A 26,037-nucleotide genomic window follows, 5' to 3' on the forward strand; every position below is an offset into this window, starting at 1 on the left:
CACTTTCCCCCACCTCCTTTGTGACGGTGTTGCTGCTACTGTCGCCACCGCTGTGGTCTTCCCAACAGGATGATGCGCAGATTCACATGAAATTTAATGTTATTGTCTAGCCACTTAAAGTCCAGGGACAATGCCTTGTCCTTTTGCAAAATGACGTCTTAAAGAACACAGAGCATTATTCACAATTTGTTTTTTGCTTTTGTTGTTGAAATACCAGTTCCGACCTCTTTGAGGTAGAGTCCCAAGGGCACTGTTATTTGGGAGTTTGGGTTATTTGGTTACACCAAACTTAAATGAAGTGCAGTGGGCTACAGAAGTGCTGTTTTGTTTGTTATCCCTGTTTGAGGAAACCAATTGCTAAAACTTTTCTCTGTGCTGTAATTAAAGTTTTCAACTTCTTCCTTTTTGGCTTTTTATACTCTTTCACTTATTCTTCGTTTCAGTAAAGTTCTCATTCCCCGTGTTTTGGAAGTAAAGACATTTATATTTGTCCTATTTATACAATAGCTATAAAGCCCTTCCTGAAAGAAGTTAGAGACCTTAAGATGTAGATCTGAATTGTTCGCCTGGCTGGTGTAAGGAGACTTTCACAGCGAGAATTCGAGGTTTTAACAGTGGTTATGATTTTTGCGTGGGTGCTTTAAATATTAACTTCTTTAGCAGAATTCACTGCGTTGCCCTTCCCAAGTTCAGGCGGACCTTTCTCCAGGAACTGCGCGCGCCTTGCCTTTTCGGGTTCGCGCCTCTTCTCTGGAGGTGCGAGGCCAAACTTAGCAAAGCCGAGTTGCCTTTGCTGGTTGCTGTGCGCAGGGACACTGGGACTGCACGGAGGCAGCGACAGCTGCGGCAGGTAAGTTAGCCCCCACGCGTTCGCCCCTCCTTCCGTCCCCAGTTCCCCTAGCTCAGCGCCCAGGGTTCTCGCGCCGCGCGATGCTCCGACCCCCAGGGCAAGTGAGCTCGAGTGTGTCTGGATCTGGTCGAAAGGTGCCTGGGTGTCCTATGCTGTCCTATGATTCTCGGAGCCCGCAGGCCAGTGCGGACCAGGTGGAGACCCCGGCACTTCAACCCTCTGGAGTGCTCTCGGCTCGCCCCCTGCGCTGTACAGTCGTGCTCAAGGCTAGAAAGGAAACCCTTAGGGCGCACCCCTGCCCCCAGGGCCACGTGTCATCCCATGCACAGCCTGAAGCGCAGCACGGAGACCCCAAACTTTAGTTTTTTAACTTTAGGGATCCATGTTGTGACCAGCTGCGGGTATTCCAATTTATCAATCTACTTTGGTATCAGTTTATTAGGTAAAATCTAAAGAGAGTTCTTGCCGCTCCTAACCAGAAGGTCCACCACCACCCAGAATTAGGGCCTTGGACTCCAGAGATCTTGATAACGTCGCCTTTCCCCACTTTTTCCCTCCTGCCAGCGGTCTGCATCTGGTTGGCGTGGTCAGTCTTACCCCCCAGGTCCCCAAATGCTGTGTCTAAAGAGATGGATGCGCTGGTACTTGAAAAGCCAGACTTGTCGCAGCAACTCCGAGGAACCCAGTCGCATCCCAGCATTTCCGTCCCGGATGTTTCACCTCCCTCCGTGGCTCTTCCATGAGGATTCAGGCTTTGGGACTGAAACTACCCCCTCATCTCTCGACCCCAACTCTGCAGGCATTTAGGACAGGTCATTCGATTTTGACCTCCTTAGGCTTTGGAGAGATTTTTTTTTTTGCCCCTATGGTTGAGTTCAGGGCAGGCGGCTGAAGTGTGCGAGACTCTGGAACCCAGAGCTGGGCCTGGCTTCTCTCATTTACAAAACCAAAACCAAAACCAAACCCCAGAAAAGATTTGGCCCATGTCTAGGCTAGAAACGCTGGTCTGGGTTTGTCCCTTGGGCCTTGGAGGTCAAGGGGCACGCCTGGTAGTTCTGGGACCCCCAGGGTGGGGGAACCTGGCTGCAAGGTGCCAGGTATTCTTTTTAATGGCCTCTAGGCTCTGGCTCCTAGGGGGAGACTTTCTAGTCCTGAAAGTCGCTGTGGGCTTTGGGAACACAAGATTTCTTGTTGGGGACTAGTAGTCTTCTCAGCCCACAGTCATCAAGTCATGTTTAACTTACAGTCCCCAAGCTCCCAATTCTCAAGCATCTTATTTCCTATTGGGGTAGAAGCATCTGGCTATTCCTTCTGCCCCACTAATTCGAGATGCTCATCTCCACCCTTGTTTCTTTTTCCTCTCTTGTCTGGAGTTCATATGAAATCAAACATAAAATATACTTTAAGAAGCCAATATATGACATCTCAGCTTGTTCCATCTTCTGTGCTTGCTTACTCTCTCCATTTTTTTTAAAGTAATGTAACAAAGGTGAGGCTTTCTCCCCTTTATCATTTTTATCATTTAATCTAGTGGGAAGTCTTATTTAAAGTCTTGGCAACTTTAGATTGCCCTGAATTTTCTGACATTCTTAGTCATAATTCCTGTCCTATCTCTCCTGGTCCATATTTTCTTTCACAAAGTCCCTGTTTATGAAGTGTCCCAAAGTGGCCATCTCGTATCAGTTGCTACATAGTAAGGATTTTTCCTCCACAAATGTCTGCAATAGTTATGTAGGTATGTCAAAACCTCTCTTCCAGCTTTTAATCTTGATGCAATTTTGACTCTTCACTGACCTCAGTTTCTGAAATCTAGTCTATTTTTTGGGGCCTGAGCTAAGGCCTCCTCACCTGGTGCATACTGCCTCGAGTGAGCTCTGTGTCTGCTGCTGTCAGAGCTGGTATTCTCATCTATCTCTTTTACTCTGCATCTCTACTACCTGACACCAAGATTATTCCCTCCCCTCTCGGTCCTCCAGATTGTGTGCACTAAGATAAAGTTCCAGGTCCCTGCTCCTTTAGGCCATTCTGTACCCTTGCAAATCTTTTATCTACCCTACACATGCATCAAAGAGAATCTTTAATTTATGTGGAGTTTTGGGGGGTGCCTTTTATTAATATAATTTCCTATATCTGACATGCATTTTTACATGCTGTTCAGGGTGACAGAAACCCTTTTCTACAACTTCCAAGCCACCCCTCTTGAAATCGTAACTCTAAATCTTTTCCTCTACAAAGTTAAGGTAATACACATATATCACTCACCCAATTTCATTGAACACAAACTTATCCATATAATAAATGTGGACTTATTTATTGCTGTAAAGGTACAATTTTTCTTTGGTAGTTTGTACATGTCTTGTTATTTATAATCATTTTAACCCATAAACTCTATAATCACATGGTCTCCAGAACATGCCACCTACATATATTAAGGATCTCCTATGTCAATTGCTTTTTCTTTTCTTTCAATTCCTCCTCCTCCTCCTTTTAAAATGAATTTCTCTTCCCCCATTTACCAGATCCTACTAACTGGTGTGTTTTCTTTATTTCTGGTTCCTGCATCTCTTTTTAAAACTCTCTTTGACCACTTCCTTTTTCATTTTCTTTCATCCTTCTTATTATTCATCCTAATATTCACCCATCTTTCCCTCTTTCTGGTTGCTTCAGCCCTGGTCCTTCCCTTTCTCTCTGTATCTCCGTGACTCACTTTCGCGGTCCACTTCTGTATCTCAGTACTTGTTAATATTCAGCCCATTCTTCCGCTGTCACATAACTTTTTCAAAACACAAATTACCACCCCTACATTTTCCTCTCCCACTTTCCTTCCTCCTCTTTTCCAGTTTGCTTTCTTTCTCTGCAGTTGTCTACCTTTGCCCCACTGCAGTTCGCCTTCCTCTTGACTCCTCCTCCCTGCAGCCCCAGCCCTAATAGTGCTCCTTTGGTCCTTTACTCCTCATCCAGTCTCTCTCCCACCTAATACTTGTCCCCATTCTCCTCTGACCCCAGTTCTCTTCTTTGTCCCCTTCCAATTCTCTCCCAGTAGTTGCTTCACTCTTTCTTCCCAGGCGCTTTCTCCAATTTCAACCTCCGCTCACGCCGATCTCTGCCCTCTCTCTCCGGTTCTCTCTTGCCTTTGCCTCCCGCTCTTCCCTCCTTCTTCTTCCTCTGGCCCTCCCCCTCCCTCCCAGCTTCCCTGCCTGGCTCGCTGCCTCCCTTGCCTCTTGTCTCATCTTGCCTGTGTTGTCTGGGAGGGGAGCCCTGCCTCCTCTCCCTCGCTCAGATCAATGCCCTGGCCACTCACTTTCTGATGTTGCACGACGGGAAATGCTTTGAATACTTACGACATGGCCGCTCACACTGATTGCCAAGATTGACAGCACTAACCATCGCCTTCACTTGTTTCAAGGGGGAAGCCCCTAGTCACCCCGCTCTGCGCGCACCTCCTGGCACCCCGGCGGCAAACTTCTGCCGGTCAGCGCTCCCCCCGCCCGGGGCGGGACACCCCCGCAGACTTGAGTTAACGGGCTGTGCCGGCCGCGGCGCTGGGGGGTTCTGCTCCCTTGCTCCCCGGGCTGTGCTAATTGACCTAGCATCGACTCCCCTTCCTTAATTTTTTTTTTTTTTTATTTGTGTCTTTCCCTTTTTCTTTAATGCCATTTACTCCCGCGGCGCAGCGCACAAGGAGCCCTCCCGTGCGGTACCATCCTGGAGCCCGCCCAGGTAACCGGGACGGAGCGAGCGATCTAGAGAGCGAGGGAGGCAGAGTATGAACGCGCGGCCCGTTTGTGAGCTACCTGTTGGGGAGTCGGAGGGGGCAGGGGGCAGGCATCCCAGGCAGGGCCGCCGGCCCCCGGTGCCTTCCGCTTCTGCCCTCCCGGGCCGCTTCGGGGTTAGTTTCCCTGAGCTGGGACTGAGGGGCTGGGGTAGGGCAGGCGGAGGGACGAGAGCTGAGCGCGCGGAGCCCTGCGAGGGCGCGGGTTGCCGGAGCGGCGGCTGCCCAGCCCGGGCGGGTTTCCGTACTTGGCTGGGGAGGGGAGAGGGGAGGAGGAGCGGGAGGAGGGCGCTCCGCGGGGCCGACGCAGAGGGGGGAGCAGAGGCTGAGAAAGGGGCCCGAGTGTCTGCCGCTCGCTGGTGGACGCGCGGATCCTCAGGATGCGTCCCCCTCTCGGAGAGTTGTGCCTTGTTCCGGAGGCGGTGACAGATCTGCGTGGCGGGCTTCTGGTTTTCTTGCCACCCCCCCACCCCCAAAATCCACTCCGAGAAAACACATGTTGTAGCTGTAGATAACTGTGCGTAGGACACTAAGGCAAAAAGGGCAGGGGAGAGAGAGACAGACAACGCAACCTTTGACAACAGAAAGCTGTTATCGCCATCCTAAGTATTCGTCCGGAAATCTGTCCGCCCTCTCGGCCCACCTTATTCCTCCTCCTCCGCCTCCCCGTATAGATATTCTAATCTATGTAACTGGGAATGATATGAAAAAGAAGTCAGGTGGCTTAGAGAATGAATTTGTAAGTCTCATGAAGTTTGAGGTAGGTATTTCATTGAAGTTTGCGCAACTGTGTGATAGAGGAAGCTTCTGTGCGTGCGTGTGTAGTTCTCTCTCCCTCCCTCTCCCCCTCTCTCTCTTTCTGTGTAAGCAAATGCGTGTGTGCTCTGAGGGTTCGGATGGGACCGCTGGGTGGTAATGCCCTCTGTGCCCACAAGAGGGCAGCATCCTGAGGGCTTTGTGAGCGCTGTTCTTTCTCGTTATCGCCGCAGTCTTGGGTTTAAAGAAAGTTATACCGAAACTTTCAAACTGATATCACATCTTACTTCATGATATTAAAAAAAGAAAGAAAGACAGAAAGAGGGTCACAAAGAAAGAAAGAAGTAAGGAAGGAAAAAAGGGAGAAGTGAAGAAAGAAGAGAGAGAGAGAGAAAAAAAAGAGAAAAGCAGGAGATCAGCCTACCCCGGGAGAGTCCTAGTCACACCAAGACTAGGGGGAGGGCTGTTTTAATTGTGGGTTTGGCCGACTGACGACTGGAGTGCCCTCCTCGGCTGTCTTAGTTGTAGCCGGAGGTCATGTAAATCGACCTTAAAAGAATGCATAAGCCATAAATTAAAATAAACCCTCACCCAAGGGCTGATCCATAAGTAGACAATATCCAACCTGGACAAAACGAGCTTTCCTTTACGAGCCGACTTAAACCGCATCCCCCCAAAGAATAGAGACTAAATGCAAAGTAAGTTTCCCAGCGAATATTTTGTTTTCTTGAAAAGTGTTGTGTTGATTCGCCGTGTGACTGACTGTGACGCCGGAGCGCTTCAGTGTTAGCCAGGCTCGGTCGGGGTGCGGGAGGTCGGGAGGACCAGCTGGGTCTCTGGGTTTCTTAACACTCCCCCCACCCTACCCCACCCGCATTTTGATTTGGAAACTTTGGCTATTTGTGGGGTTGACGCTGGCCGAGGGCGGGCGAGAGTCGAGGATCTCTGCTGCACTCTCCTACCGGGTGAAGTTTAGCGCGAGGAGTTCATAAAGAAAACCCGGGTCGCTAGAAAACCCGGCCGCTCCCTTCTCCCACCCTCACCCCACCGCCGCTCCGCCGCAACTTTGTCGGGACCCTGCGCAAGTCGCCTCCAGTTCCCTCCGCTCTCGCCCTCCTTCCTCCTCCCCCATTTTTGGACGCGACTTTTTATGATCTTTTTAGGAATAAACAAACCGAACTCCAAGACAATCCGAAACCCAAGTGCTAATCTGTGGTCCTCTTTGCTCGGGACGCTAGGGCAGTGGTGCTGGGCGGGCGGGGGCGTGTGTGAGGGGCCGCCCAGCCCTGCCTGGTGCGGGCTCGGCCTGGGAGTCCCCGGGCCCAGCGCACGGTCGCCAGCGTGTACCTTCTCCGCCCCGCGCTCTCCCACCCCGCGTCCCTGAGCTCCGCCGGCTCCCGCCGGCGCCCCCCGTCCTCCTCGGCGCACTGCCCGGGCCCTGCCGCCCGCAGTCCTCTCCGCGGACCGGCGGAGATCCGCAGCTCTGAGGCTTGGCCAGGCCGGGGGGCGGTGCTGCCACCCGTCCGGGGTCCAGCCCGTGCCTGGTTGCTCCCGGGGGAGCTACTTTCTTCCTTCTCCCTTAAAGGGCCCGTCAGAGAAGGAAAGGGGCTTGTGCAAAGGCTGCTGGGCTTGTGCTCCGGCTCCAGGAGGAGCGGCCCGCGGCTGCGGAGGCTAGATTAGCTCCGTTTCCCGGGCGCTCTGCGGAGCTTTCAGATAAAAAGAGAATTGGTGTGTTCCGAGCAGATAAAAGGTGGTTGTTGCCTGCGTGTTTTGAGTTTTATTTAAGCTCTCTTAGGCTGACCAAGTTTGAAAAGGTTTGTATGAATTACCAGATATTGAATGCTGCCCCTATTTGGGGACTAAAAATAAGTCTTCGACTGTGCTGGCGGGGCTGGGCTGTTAGCGAGATGGGCTGTCCCCGGCTGCTTCTGTGTGTGTGACCTCCTCCCAGGGCCGTGCTTGAAGTTTAGGTCTCGAGATGGCCCGAAGCCGTGGCTGCGGCGAACTGGGCTGGGCTCGGGACCTCCCGCTGCACTGTCAATGGGGCGCTCGGATGACGTCCCTGTCCGGGGCGCTGGACCCCGGCGCGCACTCCGCGGCCAGGCTTTTGGCCCTGGTGGGGTGGCCCAGACAATAGCCCAGTGGAGTCGGGATGCGAGAGTGCCCCTCTCCCCCGCCTCCCCAGGGTCTCCTGTCTTCTGCCCTTTATAGTCACATGCCCAGGTTTTCCCCCCGGTCCCAAGGAGAACAGATACAGCCCCGCCCAGTCTATTTCTAGGAGGTGGGTTTGGTGAATAAAAAGGTCAAGTGCTCGGGTCCGCAAGCTGGTCCATGGAGAGGGGGGACAGGACGGACACCTGGCAAGGACCGCCCCGCCTGTCCCCCCCACCCTGGCTGGTCCGCCCGCCCACAGCAGGCCTCCCCAGGCCACATTCTTGCACTAAGTGCGAGAGGCTGTGGGAAAAGCAATCCTGAACGGGCCAAGAGCCGGCGAAGCTGATCCCGCGATGGCATTTTGTTTTGAACAGTTGCTGGGGTTGACGTTTCCTCATAAGGTAAGGTGTCACTGGACGGTCGGCTGCCCAAATGCCACATGTATAATTAGCTTGCCCACTCAGCACCTTACCCTCAAGGCCCATAGGCACGGGCTTGGCGGACCTGGTCCGCTCAAATCTGTTCCGGGCTACAGAATTCCCGAGGGAAGGCCGAACCTACCAGGACAGCCCTGGAAGGACCTGGTACCAGGGAAGACTGTGACAGTGTAGTCTTGTCTTTGATTTCTCTCCTCTCTCTTTTTCTCCTCCATCTCTTCCTGTTTCCTCTCTTTATTTTTTGGCTGAGGGGGAACTGCTGGTTAGAGGGGTAAATGGGACACCAGCAGCAGGCTACAGACTGAATGAGGAAAGGGGATGCAGAGTAAAATCTGGCAGTATACGTCTTTTCCATAACCCTTCCATGGGGGAGGTCTGCTAGTGCCCCTCTATCTGCACTAATCCAGTAGGACCAGCCCAGGCTTGACATTGTACCTTGGCTTGGGTAGGGGCTTTAGGCTTCTAGTTTGGACTGTTCACCTGTCTGTGTGCTCCCTCCTATTCCCACGCTAGAGGTCTGAGAGTTTCTATGCCCTGATTGCAGTTTCTATTTTCCCCCTTCAGGCCTAGCCGCTTGGGGCTGCTAGTGTTCACTGTGGGGCAAGCCTGGAAAGATCTGCAGTCTCTTCCTGTATCACTCTTGTTCAGCCTGGGGTTCTTAGGAGCCTTGTTTTCTCTGTACCAGAATGGTGCCTGCACTTCCTACCTAGCTTCTCAGACCCCAGCCTCAGGTCAGCTTTAGCCTGCACTCTCTGGTGGAGACCAGATTTCTATAGCTATGAACATGACCTTCCCTCTTTCACCCTGTGCAGTTACCGTGGAATTCAACACTCAGCATTAGGTACATTCATCAGTCTCCTTCCTCCCCTTACTCCTAGGCCACTCAGTTATGTCTGATACCTATTCTCTTTATTTTAAAACAAACAAGCAAACATCCTAAACCTTCCACAAGTTTAGTGGGATAGTGTTAGCTTTTCTATGGCAGCAAGAGTGCACCTGTCTGTGGGAGAGGGAGGACACAGTTTATTTAGTTGCATTTGCTTTTTATTGAACCAGTGAAGTATTTAATTTTCTTTTAGTAGACGGAAACTTATGACTGAATTTTTAAAAACTCTACCAGATCATAAATGAATTATCTATGCACTATTGAGAATATCTTCCTGAATACACACATGTGAGCACATGGATAGTAGGCCAAATGACATGTAGATTTTTTTCTCCTACATTTTTGAAAACCTTATAAATAAAGAGGGATTATTCCTGTTCTAAAACAACAACAAGAACAACAAGACCAAGAACAACAATAAACAACCAAAAAAAAAAAAAATCCTTCAGACTCTGAAAGCAAGCAAGTATGCAGCACACATATTAGATCTAGTTTATGACCAAAGGCAATAAGAAACCAGGATCTAGACAAGTGATAGGTCATTAATTCCTTAGACAAACTGACATCCCCTGTCACTTTTTCCCTGTACCACCAACACCCCCTTTCTTCTCTGCTCTCCCACCATGTTCCTTTACTTTTAGTGACAAAACTCCATAGTTTTTTATTTATCATTTATGCTGTTTATTGTTGTTCTTAGTTTTTGTTTCGGAAGTAATGAAAAGGAATTTTCTCAGAGTCTATATATTTTTTAAAAAGCAGAAATATTTATAAGTTTATTATTATGGAACATGGTACAAACTCCTACAATAGTACATTGTGTAACTACAACACTCAACATTATACTATAAAGATAAGTGTAAAATATATTAAATAATAATAAATTATATATACTATATATTATATGTAATATATTATATATATTATATTAAATAATAAAGCAGTATGAATATCTATACCTTCAGCTATTTCTATTCTATAATGAATTCACTAACTGAATACCTAGAAGAGGTGACATTCAGTAGGAATATTATACTGTCTATTGGATATTTTTTCTTTAGTAGCAGAAAGTAACAGATTTTTTTTTTTTTTTAGTAAGGGAAAAGCATACATTTAAAATTTGTTAACATACTTAGCAAATCTTTCTTTTATAGGGTCTTAAAATATATTACTTTAAATACATATATGATATTTTTGGTGTCATTATTGAGATTTTATGTCTGTTTTATTTGACTTTTAGGAATTATTGGGTGGTGGCCCCTGATGAAATTGCTACACATCTTATATTGAAGAAATTAGTGATGTTTTAAATAATTCACTTTCAATTAGTATAATAGGTACTGGAATAAATGAATTTTCCTTTTAACAAGGTTTAATATACATTGGCTTTAACCCTTTCAGTATTTCCTGTACTTTCCAGTTTTGTTAGATTATATATCTAAGTTTGAAATAATTCTCTTGTGAGACAACTCATACACACTTTTTCACTATTTACAAACAGCATTATATAAAAGAGTAGTATGGTACAACTAAAACTTTGATCTAAGAGCTATTTGTTTAAATATAGTTTAGGGGTGCATATATATCAATTGATGTTTTTGAAGTCAAGTGAAACATTCCATCCAGCTAATGTGTCTGAGAGTACCATATCAGGCACAGACAGGTACTAGAAATGATAAAACACAGATAACATACAGCAAGATGATTTGCAGATGGGACGTATTATCTGCTGTCATGAAGTTAGATGGGTCATATTTCTGTTTTTTTTAAATAAAATTAATCTGGGTTATTTCAGAATTATCAAGTTATGTGGATATGTGAGAACAGATTTTATTATAGAAATCTGCAAATAAGTGAACAAATATTCATTGCCTTTTAGAGGAAGAAATGGACTGTCTTTGCATTTGAATTGCTTATTGTTTAAGAAATATGGCTTTCTCCTATTATTTTTTTCCTAAAAAAAGAAAATAATATATTGAACATTCTATGTTTTCATCCTAACTCCACATTTTCTACTGATTAAATTATATTCTGAATCTCAACATATTCAAGTTAAAAAAAAAAAAAGCTGGCACTCTGGTATAGCCTATAAAAAGCAATTTTTATTAGATGTAAGTGCATTTTAAATATACAGCATATCCTTTTTGCCTGATATTTTTCAACTGTGATCTGAGAACTAATTGTTTTGGTAAGAGTTATATCAGAAACTTTCATCATCCTCTCATTATATATTCTTTATCCATTTATAGGAAGAGTGTTTTTATTTTCCTTGTTCTGTGGAAGAGGGTAAAAGCTTTTTAGGTAATTATTTTGATTAGATTTTTAGTCAAAGTGGAAATAATTTTAAATTTGTGTTATGGCTTTTTATAGAGCTTTTCAAGTCTTAAGTATCCATTGTCATAATTTGGATAAAAATATCAATTGAAGAATGTGGGTAGAGGTTGTAAGTGGAATATCATTTAAATCTACTACAGACTCTCTCACCTCCAAAAAGGGGTACTGGTCTGTTTTTCCTCAAATCTATGGTAGTCTCAAAAAAGGGAACATGAAATCCTAAAACCTTAGAGAAGCAGTATCAATTCAGTTCTTAACTGTAAATCCTTCATATCGTTGCTCAAAATATCCAACTTTACACCAATATTAGCCATTCTTTTTATAGTGACACCATGCTTAGTAAAAAACTTCTAAGCACTGAGGTCAGGTGTTGAGATTGGATTCTAGTTTATTTTTTATGAATCAGATAAAGATTTCTGTGCATGAGACCATATGTGAAGATGAGAGAACAAGAACATTTCCATATCAAAGGCAATATATCTGAGGCTGCATAGTAATTAAAATGCAGTGGTTTGGACTCTGTGCACTAGCACTTAAGCAGAGCATTGCCGGGACCTTGTGCATCATGCAGGCGGTTGCCTCTTGCATACTTCTTGAAATACACTTATAATTTTGTACAAACATTTATGCCAGTCCACACTTTTCTGTAGATAATTTGTATTTCATCCAAACCATTCAAAGTAGAAGTTATTTTTTGAGCTACCCCCTCATTATGGCTTTTGTGCATCAACTATTTTTATTCTAGTTGTTTGTATTTCCTTTTACCAGAATGATGCCTTGTTTATATTCAGAATCTCTTCTTGCTCCTTTAAGACCCCTTATGTATTACTCATATTTTACTATTCACTCAAAAAACTTTCATCTTTAGGAATGATGTGAATTATTTTCTGAGGTTAATTATAGATGCTGTAATCTATTATAAACTAATAAAATACATTTAAAAATCAAATGTCCAGTTATTTCTACTTCATAATACTGATATGTTTAGTAATCCTCCCTAACCTGCACAGTATATAATATTGGAAAAAACTCCTTTTCAAAATGTTTAAAGAATTCTGAAATGTTCTTCTTTACCTTTTAATGGTATGAAAATGTGTAGTGGCATTCTCTTTTGTACTACTTCAACTGAAAAACAATCATTTGAAGCTATAGAAATCTTTATATTTATCTAGAGAGTTATCTTTTTTGCATTTATAGGGAGCTGTTTGGCTTTATTTATAAAGAACTGGGTTAATATCTTAACCTGTAATTATTTGGGGATTGAATAGTGAAATTAGAAAAATCTAACAATTGGTAGTCCAATGTTGTATATATTTCAGAACATTTTGCATCTTTGGTAACTAGCTTGAATTTGCTACTCTGTAATTTTCTAGATTTTCTATTTCCCTATATTTCTCTACGAACATTCTACTCTGGCACATGTAGCAAGGAATTCACTGGTATATTTTATTTACTAAGCTCCCCTGGTTTATAAAGCTTTTTAAAATTTTCTTTGGATTGAAGCACCTTGTATTGAAGGAGCCTAATGTGATATTGTGAAATTCTTTAAGAGTTTTTGTGTTTTAAACTATTTTGAATCAAAATTACTTAAGTATGTTGATTTGGCGCTTTTTGATGCTGACCTGTATAAATAAACTTAATAAATATAAGGTAAATTCAAAGTACATTATGTGATATGCATATTAGCATCTATGCAAATATTCTATATTCTCTCATTTCAAGTTCTCCCTTGATCTCTTTCTTCTCTAAAAATCTCACAAGATAACCCTTTACATGATCTTTTATCCCTACTGCCTTCAATAATTTGTTGTTTCTAGGCATCTTAAAGAGATGAATTGAATTGTCTATCTTTAATATATCCATTCAAATGCAAAAGGGGACTTTAGTGCTATTTGTGATTTTGACTTCACTGAGCACAATCTCTTCTCTTCTTTGAAAAGTAGTTCTTTAAAGGTAGACAAAGAAAATTAAAGATGCTTTACTTTCCACGACTACACAAGCACAATATGTGGAGAAAAGAAAATGTAACAGGTTTTTTCTTTTTCTTTTCTCTTCTTTTCTTTTTAATAAGGAGCATAGATTTCAAATGGAACTCATTCTGAGACATGGTTGCAAATGTTTCCTTTCATACTTTAGAAACAGATCATAGGGTAACATGATTGAGCACTTACTAAATTCTAGGCACCCTGAAGGGCATTTTTGAAGTCACAAGTCTATTTTTTAAGGATTTCCCTTTCTATTAAAGATTTTTGATATTTGGTAGGTGGGGAAACTTAGCTGCAGTTGTCATGGTGCTAAGCAAGTCATTGGTAGAACTGGAGAAGAATGCTCCTGACTAAGAGAGAATAATTTATCACTCTTTCTTGGGAAAGAATATCAAAGACCAGCAGTGTTGTTATTTTCTCAGAAATAATCTCCAGCTATCTCCATGGGCATTGAACCTCTTCTACTTAGAAGTCAGCCACCCCGTTCACCCCCAATATATCCATGGTGTAATCCCTAACCCTCCATGTCTTATCTCTATAATGGGAGTAATAATAATATCTACATCATAGGATTATTGTGAGGTTTAAATGAGATAAATGAATGTAAAGCACTAAGCTCAGGGCTTGGTATAAAATAAATATTTAATACCTGTTGAAATTACTGTTGAAGTGGTACTGTGCTTATCATTATACAGATCTGGCTTCCCATTTCAGCTTTCCCACATACTTGCTATGAAATCTTTGGTGAATTACATAGTCTGTTTCTTTTACTCTTATATGAAATACAGACGATATGTGTTCTTTCCTTTCTTTTCCTAGAAAGGAAAATTCATTAGTAACCTGGAAGACTTGGGATAAATGCAGAGTTTGGATGTCCAGCTCTCAAATTTGAGAAAATCCCAATTCTAAGGGACTCTAAGAGATTTTGAAATGTCATTTCATCTGTCATCCTGCATCCTCCAAGGGTGTATCGATCACCCTTTCTCCATTCTAATCAGTTAAGAAGCTCTCTTTATTTTGAAAGCCTGCAAAGAATGAGATTTTATAATCTTTGTTTATATACTTCAGTGATTAACACCAGGAAGTTCTTTGTCAAATATACACATCTTAATCTGATTTCTTTTGGTTTCATTTAAAGAAAAAATGGAAACCTATATTCTTCATTTGAATGATAGACCTGTGTGTGAGAAAACCAACATTAAACTTTTAATTTTTATTTCTTGAATCTTTCCTTTGGAGTCTTATTTCCTAAACTAATTGTATGACCTTGGAAAAGATACGCAACCTCTTTAAGTCTTGATTTCCTAGTTTTTAAAATGGGATTGTGATAGAATTTACCAGATGATAAGGATGTTGGGAAGATTCAGTTTGAAGATACTGTGCACAGAAGTTCATAGAACAGTTCTGGACAATGGTATTAGGGTTACTTGACAATAATTATGTGATCAGTAGAACTTTGTCATGAGAAGGCTAATTTTAATTCTCTTACATTTTATAGAAGCCCAGTTTTCAAAGTGCTTTCAAATTCATTGCCTCATTCAATAAAAGGTATGCAGGGTAGATAACCTTACCAGTCATACTGTCTAACTTCCTACTTGATATGAATAAATGTTTCAATTGGGTTTTGCTTCAGGGTATTATTCACTACAAACAAAGCTTGTGTGTCATAAATTAGGGCTGGCTTTTTGGCCCTCCTTTTTTTTTTTTTTTTCCTAGTCTCTTCTATATAATGTCAATGTTAATTTATTTTATCTTCATACTTATTTCCAGAGCCAAACCAATGCTGCATCTCCCATATACCAGTGTATAAATGAATAATATTTTGCTGATCAGAAACATTAAATATCAGTTATATATCCTGATTAGTAAAAATTAGAAAATGATTTACATAGTAAGTGTGGCTAGTTTTATAGGCAATTCTCTCCCAAAATATTGGGTCCAGCAGGGAGGATTAATGAAAGGATCCTTGGCTGGGAAAAGGTGGGAACCACTTGATTACGTGATTTCAAAGATGAAAATGCAATGAGGAGATATGAATATAGGTAATTCTATGCAGTGTGCTGGTTGTTATAATGGAAATAGGTATAAGAGCAGAAGTACCTATGTAAAGGAAAGCTTCTAGTAGGAGGTGGCCCTTGAGCTGTGACTTAAAGGATGATTAAGAATAGGTTATTTGACGTATGTGGGAATAAAGTCATTGGACATGGGGGAAACATTTGATACCATTATTGATTATTCTGTAGTTCTGACACTGAAAAGTCTTATATTTGTGTCTTTGTGACTTCTAGAAAGGCCACGTCTGATCATGAATGTGATGTAGCCATAAGCTAGCAGCTTAACTGCTACACTTCTCTTTCTTAGCTCAGTTTTGTGGTCAGGGACATTATGAGTACATTTTAAGGTACAGGGGAATTTTTCATATTACTCCTTTTCTTCAAATACTTCAACTAAGTATTGAAATTAAAGTAAGTAGCTTATTAATATATGAATAGGTGATCAGTACTATGAGTTTTTTTTCAGTTGGCAAGTATGGTCTTAGAAAAAGGCCAATATCTGGAAATTTTTAGATCTGTGTGTTATTTCTGAGTTTCTTTTATTTGTTACAGGTCTTTGGGCCTCACATTTGTAATTAAGTTTTTCTAACTATAGAGTTGGCATGTTCCTAACTTCTTTTTTATTGAGGGATAGTATGAACATAAAATCATCCTGAGAGTGACTCAAAATTTTTGGATGACATAGAAATTATTATTTCATAATGATGGTAATGAAACAGTAGCAAGAGCAGTAGTAACAGCAACTGCCCCTCTCTACTTTTGATCACTCTCAAAGAGGGATGCTAAATCCACCCTCTTCAGTTTTGTAATCTGGGATCTTATGTTTTGCAATGACTTTTTGAATACCTTTTCTCTGAGCCCACAAGCCTTCTTTGCTGGTTTTGGCTTGGAAGTTTTCTGGTGTTTAATGACTTGTTCTTCAAATTAAACACACGTATTGAGATTTGCAGTGACATAATCACTTTCTGAAAAGGGCTTGGTGGTCACATAGGCTGGAGAAGTTATGGCTCTGGTTTCTAATGGCCTAACCTATAATTTTCCTTACCACTGTTTTTGCATGCTGGACAGTTGCAGTGTTGATCCATGACATGAAAAATATGATGAAATCTCTCCATTAAAAAGAAAGGCTCTGAGGCTAAGGATGAAAAAAAAAAGATACAAAAGTTCCATAGAACAGTTTAAAAACATCCTGTTAGTCATATTAAATCAGTTATGATGCTTTTAAGAACTTCCCTTTAGAACTTTCAGTTGAGTTCTTTAGTAAGAAGCAACCCCCCCCCAAAGAAAATAAAAATTGAAATCATAAAGCAACTAAACAAAGCTTAACTAACTTGGAACACAGCATATTAGTTAACCAAGTCTCAGGAACGTTTATTACTCTTGAGTCTGAAGATCCAAATATACACTGGAGGAAAATTGGACTTTTAAAAATTTCTTAGCTGTTGTTCTTTCCCACTATAAAGATCGCATTGAAAATAGATATACTGAAGTTTAAAGAAGAATTTAAATATTGAAACAATTAAAATTGTAATATTTAATTTTTATTTTTAATATAATATTCTAAAACATTAAAAGAAAATTTCAGCTTTTCTTAGGTTAGACCCCTTAAACTTTTGCAGACAACAATTCCAGAGAAGGCCTCCACTTGTACTTTTGTATAGGTTTGTGTGATTTACAGGTATGCTAATGTAGGGTCATGTACACTGAATTTAAATTGTATAGCATTTTGTAAGAGGCTTATTTTCTCTGAGGTGAATATATATAACAACCTAAATTGGGTGGGACTAGTGAACTTGGGTACTCTTAATTCTTATTTATGGCATGGCAGGGAAAGAATGAAAAATAGCTCAGCTTTTAATTATGACACCTTGGGACCTTTTCCAAAGAGCTCATCATAATTAGCCATGTCTTAGTTGTGTAGTTTTGTGTTGAATTTCTTCGTTATGTCCACATGGAAAACTCATTAAAGTTACCAAGAGCTATTTGAATAAAGTATATGGAAAAGTATACCCCTATATTGTATGCTAATTTTTTCTTCTGAATTTCTTAGCACCACTTTTACATCTTTGGGTTATTTTCTTCTTCCTTTTTGATGTACATGTACACTAGTTTCTATGATTAATATGCCAAATAAATAGGACATTTGAATCAATGTCCTTTAAATTTTATTTAGGCTATGATTATATATTCTTTGGGTTTGCTTACTTAACAAATTTACATCTGATATAATATAAAAACACAAATATAATTTTATTAAATTTAGTAAGGGTGCATTAAATTATTTGATCATCCTAAATTGTCTCAAAGCCTCCATTAAATAAGTTAAATAAGTATATTGCTAATGCATCCTAAAAGTAAATATGTTTGATTATTAACATAATATTTATTTGAATATCTTCCCTGCTTGATTATGGTGAATGTAGCATTTTCAGTAGCTGAGGTGAAAGGAGCAGAATTTAGGATGCTTAAAGAGAGAAGGAAATAGAGATTTTAAGTGGTTTGGATAGCCCAAGGGTAACCTGAGAGTATTGTTGCTAAGGGTGAGGCTGGAAGAATTCCTCTGGCAAGATAATTTTAAGGTTTATTTGGGAGAACTTCTGACTATAATAGAGTTCTGTAATAGGATAGAATAGAAAAGTTTCAAACTTTTTGGATAGAACAGACGATCAGGAAAATGTTTATGAGAATGCACCCTAATACATGTGCATATTTATTTAAAATTATATACATGTGCTAGTGTGCTAATGTATGCTATAAAACATTCATAAGTTGATATTAAAAAAAGAGATGCAGATAAAATAAATAATATTTTAAAACTAACTGTGGTTCCACCAAACCCTATAATTTAACATTCTTTGTTATTTTAAAAAGTCAGTTTAACACTTCGTGATGAAATGATGTATAAGCTTGGTTCTAAGTTCAGTTTACTTTACTACATGGTTTTAATGCTGTCATAGCTGAAAATTATACCTCAAAAAAAAAAAAAAATAGAGCCAAACGGAAGAAGTACATCATTATTTGCACTTACTAAATTGTGTTACTAATTTATTAATCCTATACACAAAATACACAAAAATATGTTAAAATCTTCCCTGATGGCAATCAGTTGTTTTTGGCAATGATGTTGAAGATATAGCATTTTAATATTTTTAATAAATGGACTCAAAACCCATTGAAACTCTTCGGAACATCATTAAACAGGTTGGAATATTCTGTTGCCAATTTTAAAATTGAAAACAGATGAGAGTTTTTGTAGTTAATAGACATAGAATTTTTGGTAACAAAATCACACTATGATGGAATCGTTTCCAAACATATGTTTTCAAAATAACTTTTCATAGCACACATCTGTTTTGAAAAGCATTTACTTTCTCATTTGATAAAATGTCACCTTTACTTTGAAGGGACAGATTAAGTTTGTATGATGGTTTGTATGTATGTATCTAGTTAGCTAGCTAGTTAGCTACTTGGTAACACACACTTACAGCTCCTTGCCTCACATAAAAGGTCAGCACATTTGATACACTAGTTTTTGTTTTTGTTTTTGTTTTTTTGTTGTTCCTACTCCTTAAGTTTGGAAACTTTTCCATGAGATAAGCAGTGGAACCTCTGGGTAGTGCAAACAATCCTCATGGTTACTTCCCATTTCATTTCAAAGCACTGTAAAGGTTTTACTATGGTTTACAGGTCTTATTTTAAAAAAGTAATTGCATCATCATTGCAGTACTTGGCTTCAACATTGTGTTCCAATTGCTTGGCTATGAACGATGTAGTTAGTGAAGTCCACTGTGCTATCTCTGTCATTTTATGCCTATTTTGTTCCCCTTTAGACCAGCTTGGGTAACCATTTCACCAGTGGTTACACTTAACCAGACTTCCCTAAAAATTATTTTTATTTAGAAAAGTAACACTGTTGTTGTCTTTGGTACTTATTATAGTGGCTCACTCAGAAGTAGCACTTTGCCTATCAAATATCATAAACTGAGGCATGTTAAGAATATATACATTTATTTATCTGAAAAAGAGGCATCCTACATGACGTAAGTTTCTTTTTCAGATCTTCAGCTATGTTTTCTATGCAACTTCCAATGCTGTGGCAGTACTCACCGTACAACCTCAGAGGACATTATTCACATGTCATTCTAGGTAAATGGTTACCCAGAGCTGTGCACTGCGACAGCTCTGATTTTTAGCAAGGGAGTTTATTTAAATTTGTTGCCATCTTGTTTTCTGTGTTTTATTTTAGCCATTTTAATAGCAAGAAGAACGAGTGCTTTTCTAATAGTGTGGCTTTTTGTCTTTTCTAACTAAGGAAATTCAGAAGAGGTTTCTAAGCATTTAACATTCAGTTTTGTGAAATTTTGCAAAATAAAGGATTGAATATTGTATGATTTTGAACATTATTGGAAAAATTGCAGCCATTATAAAAATTTATATCTATATGCTTAGTTTTTAAATGTCTTACTGATTGTAATGGCTTCATATTCTCATTATTTAATATGTCAGAGTACAACAGGATAAAGTACACTGTTAGTGATGCTAGATATCCTGTAATGTGGCCCTGAAAGGGCTGCCACTACGGTACAAGTGTTAGTTGAGTCTTAGTATTACTGTCATGAAGGCCTATATTATTCATATTATCCTCAAACTATAGTCTCTTTGGAAGGATCTTTTTTTTTTTTTTTAAAGATTTTATTTATTTTTGACAGAGAGAGAGAGAGAGAGAGCACAAGCAGGGGGAGCAGCAGAGGGAAAGGAAGAAGCAGACTCCCCGCTGAGCAGGGAGCCAAATGCGGGGCTCGATCCCAGGACCCCAGGATCATGACCTGAGCCGAAGGCAGATGCTTAGCCATCTGAGCCACCCAGGCGCCCCTGGAAGGATCTTTTTAAACCACTTGAACATTTGTTGAAGGTTACTTTAGTTAGAAACTAGATATTATTATCCATAATCACTCCCCTCTCTTTCCTCTGCTACAGGATGTGACACATTAATGTCTGACATATAGACCCAGAGTGTTACTTTGTATTTAAATTTAAGTAAGGATTAATTTTTCTTACTTTTAAAAAAATACATATAGTGTGCTCTTGGGATGTGTGAGTTCACTTTGGACTCCGGTGAAATAGAAGAGTAAATGGGAGAGATGGGTATGGGTATGATAAGTCAAAGAGTTTCGAAAAGCATGGTTTCCAGAGAACACTCTCCTGGGACAGGATCCCTGTGAAGAATGTAGCCAACCATTGGAAACCTAAGACAGGGAGTGAGGCTACAGATTGATCAGCATTTGAGGTTCAGAAAACAGTAGTGTGGCATTTTCACAGGACTCTAATATGAGAGAGGGACAGATTTAAGCCATCCCTTAAAATTTTTTGTATTTAAATTCAATTTAACATACTGTATTATTAGTTTCACAGGTAGAGTTTAGTGATTCATCAGTTGCATACAACACCCAGTTCTCATTACTTCAAGTGCCCTCCTTATTGCCCATGACCCAGTTACCCCATTCCCCCACCCACCTCCCCTCCAGCAACCCTCAGTTTGTTTCCTATAGTTAAGAGTCTCTTATGGTTTGTCTCCCTCTCTGTTTTTGTCTTATATTATTTTTCCTTCCCTTCCTTTATGTTCATCTGTTTCTTAAATTCCATGTAAGAGTGAAATCATATGGTATTTGTCTTTCTCTGACTGACTTATTTCACTTAGCTTAATACCCTCTAGTTCTATCCCCATCATTGCAAATGGCAAGATTTCATTCCTTTTGTTGGCTGAATAATATTCCATTGTATACCATATCTTCTTTATCTATTCATCTGTCAATGGACATCTGGGCTCTTTCCATATTTTGACTTAAGCCATCCTTTATTCTTCAAAGCAAAACAATTTGAGTCATTTGTTAGCACGAAGGGGTCAGTGAGATTCCATAGTTAAGTGTGTTTATCATGTTGCAAGAGAGAGAACCAAGTGGAGATTCACTATTTCCCCAAATGCCTGAAGCCCTTTGTTGCTTCCTTACTCAGCCTTCCTTGGATTTAGGTACAATTAGAGCAGAAGATGGGGAAGGTGAGAAAGGCAGCAATGAGGGATGGCTATAGGCTAGCATTGTTTTTGGCTCTCTCTCATTTTCTCTTTTTCTCTTTTCTCTGACTTGATATACTTGTTGGGCATTGTGGTTTAATAGCAACTCAGTTTGGGAGGTTCAGCTCTGCCACTAAACTTTGGGTGACTTTGGCTAAGTCACTTCTTTCTAGGAATTATTTTCTTCATGGGTAGAATGGGAAGTTTGATGATCTCCAAAGAGATTTCAGCTCTGACATCCTGTTTATACTGTTCTAGGATAGGGCTCTGGACTGCCTCTTCCCAAAGAACTTTCAATGAAATTCCCGGTTCTATATGTCAGTCTCAAGGCACCATGTCCATTCTGCCAACTAAAGTGACAAATGGCTAAGAATTTAACTGAATAAATGAATTTATGCAGGTGGACACATTAGCAAAAACTGTAATATTTCTATCATCTTCTCTCCACTCTCCCAGACAATTTTGATAGAGTGCATTTCCACAGTGTGATCCTAGACAGCGCCCTTGCTTTCTAACCTAAAGCGGCTAATGAGAACTTTTGGAAGGAAGTGTTAGCATCTGAAGGGTTGTGTCTGCGAAGGAGGTTGGGCTGGATGAGATAGGCAGGGCATTGGGACACAGCCATCAATTCATCGCATGTGTTTGGCGAGGCTGGCAGCTGTGGCCAGTGCCAGATTTTTGAGTATGGTTTCTGTCACCAACAGAGTTGGCTGTCTTTGAAGTCTGTTAGTTAACCTCTTCCAGAATCTTGGAGTACAAGTAGCACGCAAGAGGAGAAGGATAAAGGAATTTCTAGGAATAAGAATACCCCTGCTCCCAATTTTCAGTAAGAACTGAATTCTCCTCTTCCAACAGTTTTTTGAAGCATCTAATACATGAACAGATTTCAGATTTTCCTGTTTTCTTTTCTGTACCTATTCACTGCCATGGATAGAGGCAATACTGAGTAATGAAATAGATGCATATCACCAAACATATATTGGGCAATTGCCATATGCCAGACATATTTTTGGATGTTTTCATAAGATAGAGATAATAACCTGTATCATAGTTTTTGAGAGGTTTCAATATACAAAGCACAGTTGGAAGAGTGCCTGATTTGTTGTAAGCTCTCATTAAATATTAGTGATTATTATTTTATTATTTCATTTGCAAAACAACTCTAGGAGGTAGATGTAATTATCGTTATTTTATACACAGAGAACATAAGGTTTGGAGAGAGAAAAGGACTTGCTCAAGGTCACATAGCTATTAAGTGGCAGAAACATAATCTAAACCCAGATGTACTGGCTTGAAGTCCCATAGTATTTCTGCTATATAATACAGCTGTCTGTAATAGGCAAGAAAGTCATGAGATTTCCCACAGATAATCTATAAACTAGATAATCAGGAGCTTGGATAATCAGGATAATCAGGAGCTAAACGTACTCTTACGATATGTTGAATTTCAGTAGGTTCAGTTTTAAGGCCATCCTTGCTTTGCATGGCCTGATGTTAATTAAAATTTCTGTTATATCAGAACTGTATCCTCTCTTTGCATAGTTCTGATCTCATCTTTACACAGTTCAGATTTCATGGTTTGATCTCAGTTACTATAAAACCTTGCAAAGTGAGAACCTGGCTCCAGATTGCACTAGTTTCAGTTAACATGGTATAGTGCGATGTGAGGACTTCCTATATTTCTATCAGCTTCACATTCACATACAGAAATTCTCAAATTCAAGAGCATTTCTAGAACTGGTCCTTTGGGTTATTAGATGTGTTATTTCCATTTGATGACCCATTATCTTTTGTGTTCTTTTGCTTATAAGGTTCTGTTCCTGCTAAGGGTTGCATAAATAAGGTCTTTGAAGGTCACTGATGATTGGCTCTTGGCTTATAGGCATACCACCTTTATTGTGTGCAGCAACAGATCTCTCTCTGGACTTAGAAACACTTGTTTTCTTTACTTTTTTTTTTTTTTTTTAACTTTCCCCACTTTCCATTACATGTTTAAGTTTCTTTCTGAGTTGATATGTTTCTTTCTATCTGTTCTAACAATGTAAAGGAAGGCCAATGAGGCCAGTTATCTCTCAGTTGGTGTTTTATATATTGCAGTAGACAGTGAGCAGCCATCAGGTAGGAACTGGGTCTATTTACATTTCTTTTTAGATACAGATGTTAAAATTCTTTTTAAGCGCTTAATGATTTCAACCTGAAGAGAGATGCATGGGTTGCATAGAATGTCAATTTTAGGGCAAGATAATATTGAAAAATACTAGTGCTTTGAATTTCCTCCTATCCCCCAAATTTAAAACAATTCTCCTCCCTTGAATTTTTATTGTTGTCATTCCTCCTCTCCCACATTTAAGATTGTTTTTAAAATCTGTTCTTTCTTTGTCAAGCATTCTGAACAGTAGAAATCCTTTACTGACTATAATTTTATTCCTCTTACCTGTACAGTGCTGGAGAATTAGTTTGGGGTAGAGTGAGCTTGACACTGTGACTAAGAGCATACTCCACTACTTTCTAGCAGTGTGAACTTAGACCTGTTACTTCAATCTGTAAAATAGTACCCACGTCTTAGTGTTGTTTTAGGAATAAGTGAGTAAATACAAGTGCTTAGAACAGTCCTTGGCACATGGTGGGTGCCATGTAAGCATTATCTGTTTTTTTTTTTTTAAGATTAAAAAAAATTTATTTATTTGACAGAGAGAGACACAGCGAGAGAGGGAACACAAGCAGGGGGAGTGGGAGAGGGAGAAGCAGGCTTCCCGTGGAGCAGGGAGCCTGATTCGGGGCTCGATCCCAGGACCCTGGGATCATGACCTGAGCTGAAGGTAGACGCTTAACGACTGAGCCACCCAGGCGCCCAGCATTATCTATTATTAAAGTGAATGTTTTTAAAAGGAAAATCTGGCCCAAAGTAAAGAATATTCAAAATACTTTATTGAAGGGGTAAAAATGAATACTATTAGAATGTGATGTGAAAGCATCCTGCAGTTTTCCCAACACAGTGACTCTAGAGTACTATTGAGAGGGAATACTATTTTATACTAATAGGTACTTTGAGAATTTCTTCAGCTGCAAATCAACAAATCAATTGGAATGAAAATTCCTTTATTATAAGGTCAATATCATCATTTTTGAGTTTCATAATTTGTGGAGATGAGGTAATTTGGGTACAGAATGAGTTTGGTTGTATGTTTTCTCAGGTCTAACTTTGTGGCAATAACCAAAGAAGCAGTGGTGAACTTAAAGAGGTGGCAGGTAGGGGCGCCAAGGTGGTTCAGTTGGTTAAGTGTCTGCCTTCATCTTGGGTCATGATCTCAGGGTCCTGGGATTGAGCGCTGCCCCCCTCCCCCCCCCCCCCCCCCCCCCCCGCATTCCCTGCTCAGCGGGGAGCCTGCTTTTCCCTTCCACTCTCCCTCTGTGCTCTCTCAAATAAATTAATAAAATCTTAAAAAAAAAGAGGTGACAGGTAACAGACAGGGAACTTGACCCAGGAGGCATTCCCCAGGGAGGACCCAGGTGCAGCGTGGCTTGGTCACTGATTACAGACCTAATCTCTAAGTCCTAGAAAGTACAAGTAGAGGACAGCTGGCTGAGATTGGGATGTGGAGTTGGTAACCTTCTATTGCCATCAAGGCTTTTTTGATGCAGGTTCCTGTGTCTTGTTGACCCAGGAGGCATCCTCCAGGAAGGGCTCAGTCTCAGCCAAACATGGCCAAGGATTGCAGGCTTGACCTCCAGGTCCCAGAAGATTCCTAGTAGAGGCAGCAAATTGGCTATGTTAGATCTAGGATTTGAACCCAGGTTTGCTAAGCTCTTTCTACTAATGACTCCATGATATTTCCCTGGTGAAGAGGGTACCAGTGGAGAGGAGGAAAGTAGTTGAGGTAATGGAGGCATCAGTGAGTTCAGTATTTAAAGGGATAGATGATGTGCAGTATCTGAGAGGGCAGCTGGTGGAGATGGCAGTGGTATGGTAGTTGTTATAAGCCATTTATGGGTAGATTAGAACTTGGGAATGTATTTCTGTGTATTCCTATAGTATTTATCATAGACTCACTGTCCTTGCCTTATGGGTCCTCAGACTTGAAAGTGTGTTTTAATCATTCTTTTTATGGTGTGAAATCATATATGTGATCATTCAGTCCATGCTGGGGGGAGCAGTGATAGAGAAGTTACCTCCTCCTCTCCACTGGAATATAAGCTCCATGTGGATAGGAATTTTGTCTCTTTGTTGTTTAATTTTTAGTGACTGAAGGAATGCCTAGAACCTAATAGCACTCAGTAGATATTGTTGAGTGAAAGAATGCCTGAGCAACTTATTTAAAAATTTTGTTTTATATATTGAACAATATTATCTACACAGTGTTGTCTCATTTAAGTCTTACCTGTGAGGTATGTATTATTATTTCCAATTTATGGGTGAGGAAACTGAGACTGAGGAATTAAGTAATTTTCTTAAGGTGACATTATTAAAACATGACGGTCAGGATTGGAATCTATGAGTATAACCACTACATTATGCTGTAGAATTATTACCTCTGTTGTTCTTGATAATATTGTTTTATTAATAGAGGCTAAATTTTTATGGAAGCCACAGCACTCTGTTGACTCATTAATCTTACTGCCAACTAAAACTCACAGGCCTTTTAGTTACCATGTGTCATCCATCCTATACTTGAGCTGCTGGGGTTTTGTTTTGTTTTGTTTTTGGGGATAAGTGCAAGAGTTTGCATTTACTCCAGGTAGAT

The 26,037-nt window shown here is 40.5% G+C and overlaps 1 protein-coding gene across 10 annotated transcripts in view; it reads left to right on the forward strand.

Annotated features, from left to right (window-relative positions):
• Positions 1 to 5,750: 5,750 nt before the first annotated feature.
• SOX6 (SRY-box transcription factor 6) overlaps positions 5,751 to 26,037 on the forward strand; it is a 606,783-nt gene continuing 586,496 nt past the window's right edge. For 6 of the 10 annotated variants that reach the window (XM_054512035.1, XM_054512030.1, XM_045894072.2 and 3 more), the window contains exon 1: positions 7,624 to 7,933. The gene's annotated coding sequence lies outside the window, so the exon portion shown is untranslated. Of the gene's footprint in view, positions 6,077 to 7,623; positions 7,934 to 26,037 lie in introns of those variants that run through there. The other 4 variants (XM_054512032.2, XM_054512037.2, XM_064576794.1 and 1 more) reach the window with 2 other exon arrangements.

This window comes from Mirounga angustirostris, unplaced genomic scaffold (assembly GCF_029215605.1).
Source record: "Mirounga angustirostris isolate CCGP_5_RB_7025 unplaced genomic scaffold, mMirAng1.0.hap1 SCAF_13, whole genome shotgun sequence".
Lineage (NCBI taxonomy): Eukaryota > Metazoa > Chordata > Mammalia > Carnivora > Phocidae > Mirounga > Mirounga angustirostris.